Raw genomic sequence first — 11,446 nt, forward strand, 5'->3', positions numbered from 1 at the left:
AAGAAGAATGTGTAAAGGCCTTAATTTGAATAATGAATTAATATAAGATGACTTAACGTTAGTACTTATATGAATGGCCGAAGGCGCTGCGGACGCGGGAACCACCATGACCCATGTATTCCTCCACGTGTCTTCTTTATAGAAAGATCTCAACAAGGGTAAACACGAGAAAAATAAGAAAAGAATATATTCATATTGAAACATGAGCAACTTCTAGAGAAGGAGGAGGAGGAGGAATGATTTAACGGTAAAAATAGTCAACAATGACATATGATGTTCATGAGAATCCTAACACGTACTATACGTTAGCAGTGATTAGGATTAACACTAGAACATGTACACCCCCGTCCCCTGGTTTTGAAGCTTGTTTAAAACAAACGGATGATTACCTAGTAAGGATAAATAAAACAAAGATCTATAGAGAATATTGGTGTTTATACCATTAGAAAATAGTGTATTGTATTCTACATGTTGTCAAATACTAACGACTTCTCTTCCATGGATATTGCCTTAGTCCAGTCCTACGTTGCATGGATACTTGTATACGTATCGGATACGTGATACGGGGATACGCCCGATACGTCAATTTTCTAAAAACATGGATAAGGGGATACGTTTATATATAGATGTTAGATATATTAATTATTACAAATATGAAGAAAAAAATTAAGGAGGTTCTAGGTCAAAGCATGCCTCAATATGATTACCCCTTTTTTTTCTTGCACTAGTACACTTCCATTAATTGGCAGTGAGGTTTGCCTAGGTTTGTTGTTCCAATCAGTGTATCGATTCTCTCTTGCTCACCTTTCAATTGAACAAAAACATTAACAAACATGTTTTCACATGAACTCATGCCTATGTTGGGAATCTTCAAAAGGTGCACCTTTATTATTGAGGGGATTTCACGTCGAACGAGGGGTTTCAGTATCCAAAACGTATCGCAGAATTATCCTAGGAGTATCAAACATTATTTTCTTTTTTATATATCAAAATATCGAGGAATACTTACGAGATACGTATCGGAAGTATCGGGGCAGTATCCGGCTGGATACGCGCACTTTCTGAAGTATCCATGCAACATAGGTCCAGCCAAGGATACTAATCCCACGTAGATAAGAACATAAATAATTAACTAACTATTTTTGTGAACAAATCATCGGACGACTTTTAGTGCACACAAATACCCTTCTCAAAGAGGCCATCAGCAGCAAATCTGCGTTGCGTGTGCTAGACGATTTATGTATGCATGGTTAGTTACAAACCCAACACCTCTTGTCTGCCTGTTCAGAAGGGGCTTCTCTGCTTTGTGGGTCTTAAGTGAATTCAGAACCAGTCTATTCCACTGGCATGTCGAATTAAGTTTCTACCGCGTCAACTAAACTTTTTTGTGTGCGTCAAAGCTCTATGTCCATTGTGAAGAATCCCTAATTAAGTAGGTCTCTGGAGATCCTGTTAGCAGACATCGGTTCCTGTGCCGCGTCGTTGGTGCCGACGATCTTGGAATGATGCTTAACAGTAGTTAGTTGCAACACCAACACCACCTCTACCAGGTCTGCTTGTGAACGTACTAGAAAACTGCATCGAGAGAATATCGCGAGGAAACTAAGTTTCAATGGAAACTTCATAGAAACCATGTTTGAAACTTTTAAAAATATTCAAAAAAAATTACAGTGTGTTAAGAGGGTGATATTATATTGCCATGTGAAATTTCAAGTTCAAACATAAAATCATTTAGGAGCTATTAAAAAATCAGCAATGAATAGTGATGTTTCCTGTTTGGCTCTATTCAATTCTGATTTTGTTTCTTTGCACCTCATAAACGAATTTGTGTTCGAATTAGGAATGTCATGTGCTAATAAAATATCACTTCCAGCATAGTGTATTTTCTAGAGATTCTTTTAATTTCAAAACAAAATTTTAAACATGCTATCCACCAATTTCCACAGAAACTTGCTCACATGATGGGAGCTCCTCCTCAGCACCTTCTGCGCCCACCTAGCTAACATAGCAGCGCTCACATGCCTGCTCGCGTGGGCCGTCCCAACAAACGCGACCTGGCCGCTCACTCGGTCGCCCTCCTCCCCCCTTGTTCGACTAGATGACAATTGGCGGGTTGACCGTTGACTTTTGAAAAAAGTGTGGGTTTGAAAAAATTACGGATTTGAAAAATAATTCGCCAATTTGAAAAAACTTCACAAATTAAAAAATATGCATGAAGTTTAAAAATGTTCATATATTTTAAAAAAATCATGAATTTTTAAACGATACCAGAATTGTTCATGAATTTTCAAAATTAAAAACTTCGCTAATTTTTAGAATGATTGTGTATCTAAAAAACGTTCATGAATTTTCAAAATTAACAAGGATTTTAAAACCTAAATTTAACAAATCTTGAATTTATAATTAAAAATCAAAAAAGGGAAAATCAAATAGAAAAATAGACAAGCCGAAAAAGTTTTGATGAAAACAGAGCCCGGAGAAAACCTGGCGCATAAAACTAGACGGGGTTGGGAGCTAAAGAGCCTGTAGCCCACTATGTTTTGCCTATATACGGATTTTAAACCCAAAATTGAACAAATCGTGAAGTTAATATTGAAAAAAAAATCAAAATGGAAAAACCAACGAACCAAAAAAGTTTCGATGAAAACAGAAACCAAAGAAAACCTGGCACAGAAAACTAGAAGGGGTTGGGAGCTAAAGAGCCAGTAGCCCACTGTGTTTTGCCTATATATGGAGCTTGTCCTTCTGATTAGCACAAATATGCTTGTATTGCTATAGTTTTAAAAAATACGCATAATTGTGTATCTTATAATATAACCATTGTAATAAATGTTTTCATGTTAACAATTGATTAAATATGTTGGTTTGTCTGTGTTTCTCCCTTTGGTTTCAGGGCTTTAAGTTCCGGTGAAGACATGCTTCCGTTGCCGTTTCCGCGCCGTATTCACTCCGTGTTTGTTTCCGGCAGTATTTGTTTCTGTTTTCATTTTCATCATTTCTGTATTTGTTTCTGCTTCCACAAAAAAAATAAGAAAACAAATGTGGTGGCACCCAGTCTCGTCTGTTTTCGCTCTGTTTCATCCCTGCATACAACAAAAAAATATACATTATATTTAAAAAGTGTTCACATGTTCCATAAAAAATATTTATGACATTAATAAATTGTGTTTATATATTATAAACCATTGTACGTGAAACATATTAAATCATGTGATTCAAAAAATGTTCAACATGTATTTCAAAATATTTAATATTTTTTCATTATTTTTAACAATATATTTCATAAAAATGTTCATCCTGTATCTAGAAAACATACAACATGTATTGAAAAGGTATAAATATATTTGAAACAAAAGTAAAACAAATAAAAAAGGAAAACTAAGACATTCATAAAGACAAAAAAACATAAGAAATATGTGGAAACTACCCGAAATGGGTCAAAGACTGGTGGAACATTGCATGAACTGTTTTTTTAGTAGTACTACTTTTTTGAGGCAATTTTGAGTAGTTTGGGTTTTTGAGACAAGGCAACTTTAAGTTGTAGTTGCACGAACTGATGTGAAAGACTCTCGCAAACTCATCCTGTACGTGTTAATTGGGCCGGCTCATTCTAGTGCTTGCCTACTACAAGAAGGAAGTCGGTCTCGCATTAGGCGTGATATAGTTATAACGCTCCTATTTGACGCTCGTTAGCGATACACAGATTTTGTTTTTTCTTTTAGAAACCTTAGCGTAACACAGATGAGGCTTCAAGCAGGTTTACATGTAATGGACCGTGGCAATTCGTCGAAAGCTCTGTTAGAAGTTTTCTTTTAATCGGTTTTTTTTGTTTTTCAAGTTTTTGGTCTGGTTTCTTTCAAAAACACCGCCGTTAGAAGTTTCTTAGGATTTTTTAATAAATGACAACCTGCTAAAAATAAATAATATTTTAGAATGTACGTAATTTTAAAAAAAATGTCCAGTATATGTTTCAAAATACTTTAGTGTGTGTTTAGAACGAAATCACTCTTGATTACATGAAAGTTCATTGTGTATTATATAAATATTAATCATATACTGAGAAAATTTTCAAAAGATACTACAAAAATGTTCGATGTGTATTTTAAAAATGTTTAGTGTATTTTATAAGAAAGGTCACTGTATTAAAAATGATATTCCTCATATATTTAAAAAATATTCAGTGTGTCGCCGCTTCATCCTCGCTCTCCGCAGTACCTCATCAAGGAGGCCCTGCCCCGCCTGCCAGGTGCAGCAGCCAGCCAGCCTGCAGGCGCCAGTCCCAAGTTTTTCATTCGTTAGGGCAGGTCAACGTTGTGGTTTATGTGTCACGGTTGTCCAGTTGATCAATCACGATTGATATATTCATTAGGGCAAGGTTTGGTAAGTCTATTGCAATATATTGTGACATTGTCCAATTGATTTACGCTGCTATTGTGTTGTTGGTAATATTTGTTTGTTATCATTTTTGTAAGGTGGACCACCCTGTTTTAAAAGCCTAGATCCGCCACTCTCTGTGGTGACTTGGTCAATCTTAAAACATGTCGGCTCAGTCTCTTGGAATTCTTATAGTGATAGGGTGTACGTGTGCATACTCATAAGGGTAACTATATCCATGTATTTGTGTGCGTCCAAGTTTATACTGTGTTACAATGAAAAAAAGTTCTGAAATTAGATAATATTGTGGTCCAAATATCAAAAGTATAGCAGTAGCAAAGCTACGGTACTGCTCTCGACCCTCGTAGAAATTAGTTTCATCTCAATTTGTACAATCCTTAATGTTGGGTGAAATTTAATTACCGCGAGGGTGCTTTCAGGTAATGACGAAAGCAAAAGTGTCAAGTAGATTTGTCTCAGTCGAACTCAGTTGCACAGTGCGACCCCGCGCCCGCTGCGTCGTTCCGGTGTGCTCGCGGCATAAGAAAAACATGGGCGGGCAGCGCTCCAAGAAAAACAAGGTGGTTTCTAGGAAGAGAGCCAACACGAAGATCGTTTTTGTAAATTCCAAAAGGGAGAATCAGACGCTGTTGGCACAAGGCATCTTGCTTGCGCACAAGCTTCTTTTTTAGCTTCGCCTCGGTCTTACCATTTCCTGGGTTTGTCAGCACACGTGATGTGTGACTGTAAGTTGGTCAGCACACGTGATGTGCGAGTGTTAGCGAGGCATGCTAGAGGTACCCTTTTTCTTGTTTCATTATCGTGAAAAACCAACTAAAAAAGTAGACTTATACACCCTCTGTAAAAGAAATATAGAATCGTTTAGATCGCTACTTTAGCGATCTAAACGATCCTATATTTCTTTACAGATGGAGTACTTTTCTGGATTGAGAATAGACTTATACTAGTATATATTCACCACATGGACATGCACTATGAAAAATCAAGTTATAAATTGTTCAGAGAAATTTATATATGGTTCTAATAAAATCACGTTATAAAATATTATTTTCTGGCAATTCTAATTGTATTATTTCACCCTACCAGTCCAAATGTTTTCGTAAATATATCACTTGTCAATGTTAAAAGGTATAATTGCATTTGCATGTTACCTACGAAGTTACTAGCTAATTTTCTAAGTTTTCTCGCAAAAAAGGGAAGTTACTAGCTAATTGTCAGTGTGTTGCAGTAAAGACATACATATTCGAGTGCTTCGACAACAATCTTATCTGACATATATGTTACACCCGTCTTATTTTAGATCTTGATTAGATTTGATTTGTGTATGGGCAAGGAAAGACAAGGAACAATTTGATTTAGTTGAGGTTTGGTAAGATTTGATTTGATTTTGGTATGGGCAGGGGAAAACAAGAATGTGTTTGATTTAGTTGAGGCTTTGGTAAGATTTGATTTTGATTAGATTTGATTGAGTTAATGCATGACGTGTATTTTGGGAGGAGGGATGACAAACACCAAACCTACCATCACGACCGAAGACTCCCCTTTTAATAGTAAAGATATATTCGCGACATGGTCCGAATTATAAGAATAGAAAATTATAGTCAAGTCCTTCAAGAAATCAACATTGTCTTCCTTCTACATCTACCGTGGCGAGCGTTCTGCAGAGCTCCTTGCTGACTCTGAGCCTCTGCCTTATCAGAGCACCCTTTTTCAAATCCGGGAGCTCGTAGTAGTACCGGTTGGAAAGTCATCGATATGAACCAGAAGACACGGCGATCGCGGTCATATATTGCCTTCTCAGAGAACTAGCATCGATGAGGACCAAATGATAATCCTCACTCCGGCCAGGTAGAGGAGGGGACACTAATCTAAGAATTTCCTTGATGGAGCCGTATTTAGTTGAGCTTCATCAAACGGATATGGAACTGGAAAACAAAAACATGCTACAACGCCATCACCTTTGCAGGAAGTAGGCACCACGAACAAACAAATCACGCCAGAACAAGCGCGATGATCAACTCCATTCTCCGAATCATTTGTGCCACTCCGAGGAAAAGTATCGACTTGGGCAAGGCTAAGAGCCATTTTTCTCATCGACTCATCGTCACCGCTACCCCAACTTCACGAGTGACAAAGAATTCAAAAGACCCTATGCGACAAGGACCAAACACACAGACCAAGTGTTCCCGATTGCTTCCACCGCCGTAGTGGCCAATGGAAGGCACAAGAACCCACGACGGCGCTGACGGGGCTAAGGTAACTGTTGGTGGCCTCCTTTTTGCCAACCCTTCTAAAGTCACATTTTTAGTTTATACTGCTATTTGCTACTTCAGATTATAAAGTAAATTCATCACAATCCAGTTAATGCCACATTTTCGAGTTCTCAAAGGCACCTTTCCCCAGTTCAAATTTGATTCTCCACATTGGTCATCTTTATGACATCACCCATCGTCCCGTGTGCCTATATAACAAGCGGCTCCTACTCTGTATCGCCTCCACCCCGCTACTGCTCCTCATCTTCTCCTCCCTCCCATCTCATGTACCAGCTGAGCTTTTACTTGTACTTGAAACAGTTGATTACAAGCTCCAACAAGTAGTTGCACCATGTGCACGTCCACGGTGTCTCTCCAATGGCGCTCCAAACATCACTACCTCTAGCATTCCACGTGGCCCCGACCATACTCATGCTTCTTGTCTGTGTTAGGTACATACAAGTGATTGATCGTCAGGAAAATTGATTCAATATCGCATGTAGACGTTTGCATGCGGGTTAGGTCTCCCGTCCCGGTCCGCCAGAGTATCTGTTTGATGGTAGAGTCGTTGGCTGGTTGATTATGTGGTCGTACATTTATAGGCGGAAGAATGAACATAAGGTGGTGTAGGTGGGGCCCACATGGCCATGCGGCGCGGCGAAGGCTCTGGCTGCCCCACTAGTACGAGTGGAGCCCCTTTGGCTCCTCTGTGCCCTTCCGGTGCTTTCTAGAACCTTTGTGCCTGAAAAAAAATCGCATTAAATCCATAGATTTTTTTATCTCCGTAGATATTGATTTTATAGGAAAAAACATGCAGAAACAACAATTGGAACTAGACACTGAATTAATATGTTAGTGCACAAAAATAATTTAAATTTACATTAAAATATACAAAAATCATAATTTAAATTTACAATAAAAAATTATAGATATTTTTTAGGCGTATCAATGCCCGGGAAAAGTGGACCTAGTGGCCACCCAAGTCGCTAGAGACGCAGAACGCAGGCCATTTCCCAGCTGGATTGGTTTCATATGACCAGGTTTGAAAGCTACATTCCTGTGGAGTTACTTAACCTGTTGCGCTATGACGTATTGACGTAAATCATTACCAGTTGTGACATTAAGAGTTTGTCCAAAAATCTCGCTTTGAAGTAGCAGCAGACCTTTTGTACTTGTAGCTTAATTCAAGAAAAAACATTTGCAATACCGAAACTTCAGGGGTGAACTATTTCATTGATATTATATTGTCTGCTATATAATCATGAAAGACACCGGAAATTCCTAATGGATCTTGCTTTTTTCAAAAATTCAAAAATCATAATGAAATACACTTTGGTGTGTGCTGGAAAAAAAAGATGGACTTTTGTAGTCAAAGTATAATAGAGTATGATTTTTGAAGTTTCCGAAAAAAGGCTCCATGAAACTCGAGCTAAAAAAATCCACTCTCGACACTGGAAATGTGTAATGCCATCTATTAGGTTTCTCCGGAATGAGGTCATGTCATGATTTTAATATGGGATCTTGCTAATAGTCCAAAGAATGAAGCCAAGATCTCACTAATACCATGGCACCTAGCCAGAGTCGAATCCGGCAGATCTCGGGTAGGGGTCCCAAGCTGGTGATCTTGGCACGATGGTAACACGATGAAGAAGGGACACAACGTTTACCTATGTTCGGACCCTCTCGAAATGATAAAACCCAACGTCATGCTTGTATGGTATTGATTGTGGATGGGCTACATAGTACATGCACTAGTAGAAAAAGGGTCAAACGTGAAGCACATCAGTGCCGGTTTGAATTAGAGCCGGCACTAATGTGTACATTAGTGTCGGTTCGTGGCGGCGATCAATAGTACCGGTTCGTGGCGAACCTTTAGTATCGGTTCATGCCACGAACCGGTACTAAAGAGGCTGTGTCAGCCTGCGGTCAAGCTATGGCCCCACCATCACCATTTAGTGCCGGTTCGTACCACGAACCGGTACTAATGATGTTATGGCAAGCTATTTTTAGTCCCACCTCGCCAAGAGAGAGGCAGTATGAGCGGTTTATAAGTCGTGAGTGCACAGACAATAACGAAGAGTTGCAATGCTCACCTACATGTTGATTAGCTTCAAGCCTTACGGAATAGCATAGATTGCACTGAGCTATGTGCAGTGCAGTCTACACTATTCCGAATGGCTTGAAGCAAATTAACCAGCATTGCACCTCTTTTTTATTTTTAATAACTTATTTAAACTCCGGACTTATTTTGTGTTCAGTATGCAGCATTTAAAGCGACGTCATCAATTTCCAACATGTTCTGACATCATTTGTTGTTTTTCGGTCATTTACCTAATTGTTTAGAGAGCTAAATGACCGTGAAATTGAAAATCACACAAAATGAATCCTGAAAATGTTGAAACTTGGCATGGTATCATCATATCACCCGCATAGCATGCGCGAAAGAGTAGAGAGGGTCACAGCAAAAACTGAACGCACTTCATGTACAAACTGGACAAACTCTTTCCGAGTATCACTACAACTTTCACCGAAGCCCAGAGTGGGTACTAATGTACATCCCACCAATCAGGAAGAATCACACGGATCGTGTGTTTCTTTCTAGCTCTTGCGAGTCGTTGGATCAAGGGTGTGTTTCTTCCTAGCTCATGTGAGTCGTTGCATCGAATCTACCACAATCACTTTGTGAGACAGACGACCCTATATATAGCCCACCTCTCGCCTTCCCTGCATAAGTCTTTCAGTTCATCGACTACATACATCTACCAGTTCATCGACTGCATACATCTACCAGTTCATCGACTGAATACAAATCATTCGGATTCGCCATCATACATCCAACCGTGCATTTGATATGCATATATATGCATCACGAGCCACGGTTGGGCTGTATGATGGCGATACCGATTGGTTTGTTCTAGATCCGACATAAAAGGTTTGATACAACTTCTTTTTTTGAGACATAAGAGCTATCTCTCCTCCTACCTATTTTAGTTACACAACTACCTATTTGTGCCAATTTTTCACTTTTGCTATTGCTCTTGCATCATAAGCATCCATGTTAACTGGACTTACCAGTAATGCAATTTAACCAAACTATCTTGTGATCTTCGCCAAGAGAGAGGCAGTATGAGCGGTTTATAAGCCGTGAGTGCACAGACAATAACGAAGAGTTGCAATGCTCACCTACATGTTGATTAGCTTCAAGCCTTGCGGAATAGCATAGATTGCACTGAGCTATGTGCAGTGCAGTCTACACTATTCCGAATGGCTTGAAGCAAATTAACCAGCATTGCACCTCTTTTTTATTTTTAATAACTTATTTAAACTCCGGACTTCTTTTGTGTTCAGTATGCAGCATTTAAAGCGACGTCATCAATTTCCAACATGTTCTGACATCATTTGTTGTTTTCGGTCATTTACCTAATTGTTTAGAGAGCTAAATGACCGTGAAATTGAAAATTACTACAAAATGAATCCTGAAAATGTTGAAACTTGGCATGGTATCATCATATCACCCGCATAGCATTCGCGAAAGAGTAGAGAGGGTCACAGCAAAAACTGAACGCACTTCATGTACAAACTGGACAAACTCTTTCCGAGTATCACTACAACTTTCACCGAAGCCCAGAGTGGGTACTAATGTACATCCCACCAATCAGGAAGAATCACACGGATCGTGTGTTTCTTTCTAGCTCTTGCGAGTCATTGGATCAAGGATGTGTTTCTTCCTAGCTCATGTGAGTCGTTGCATCGAATCTACCACAATCACTTTGTGAGACAGACGGCACTATATATAGCCCACCTCTCGCCTTCCCTGCATAAGTCTTTCAGTTCATCGACTACATACATCTACCAGTTCATCGACTGCATACATCTACCAGTTCATCGACTGAATACAAATCATTCGGATTCGCCATCATACGTCCAACCGTGCATTTGATATGCATATATATGCATCACGAGCCACGATTGGGCTGTATGATGGCGATACCGATTGGTTTGTTCTAGATCCGACATAAAAGGTTTGATACAACTTCTTTTTTGTGACATAAGAGCTATCTCTCCTCCTACCTATTTTAGTTACACAACTACCTATTTGTGCCAATTTTTCACTTTTGCTATTGCTCTTGCATCATAAGCATCCATGTTAACTGGACTTACCAGTAATGCAATTTAACCAAACTATCTTGTGATCTTCGCCAAGAGAGAGGCAGTATAAGCGGTTTATAAGCCGTGAGTGCACAGACAATGACGAAGAGTTGCAATACTCACATACATGTTGATTAGCTTCAAGCCTTGCGGAATAGCATAGATTGCACTGAGCTATGTGCAGTGCAGTCTACACTATTCCGAATGGCTTGAAGCAAATTAACCAGCATTGCACCTCTTTTTTATTTTTAATAACTTATTTAAACTCCGGACTTCTTTTATGTTCAGTATGCAGCATTTAAAGCGACGTCATCAATTTCCAACATGTTCTGACATCATTTATTGTTTTCGGTCATTTACCTAATTGTTTAGAGAGCTAAATGACTGTGAAATTGAAAATCACTACAAAATGAATCCTGAAAATGTTGAAACTTGGCATGGTATCATCAGATCACCCGCATAGCATGCGCGAAAGAGTAGAGAGGGTCACGGCAAAAACTGGACGCACTTCGTATACAAACTGGGCATACTCTTTCCGAGTATCAGGGTTTCGGACGAGAACTCATCTGTTACATGACCACTTCAATGTTTTTTAAACTTATTTGAACTCCGGACTTCTTTTCTGTTCAGTATGCAGCATTTAAAACGAC

The sequence above is a fragment of the Triticum aestivum genome, chromosome 2A (assembly GCF_018294505.1).
Source record: "Triticum aestivum cultivar Chinese Spring chromosome 2A, IWGSC CS RefSeq v2.1, whole genome shotgun sequence".
Classification (NCBI taxonomy): domain Eukaryota; kingdom Viridiplantae; phylum Streptophyta; class Magnoliopsida; order Poales; family Poaceae; genus Triticum; species Triticum aestivum.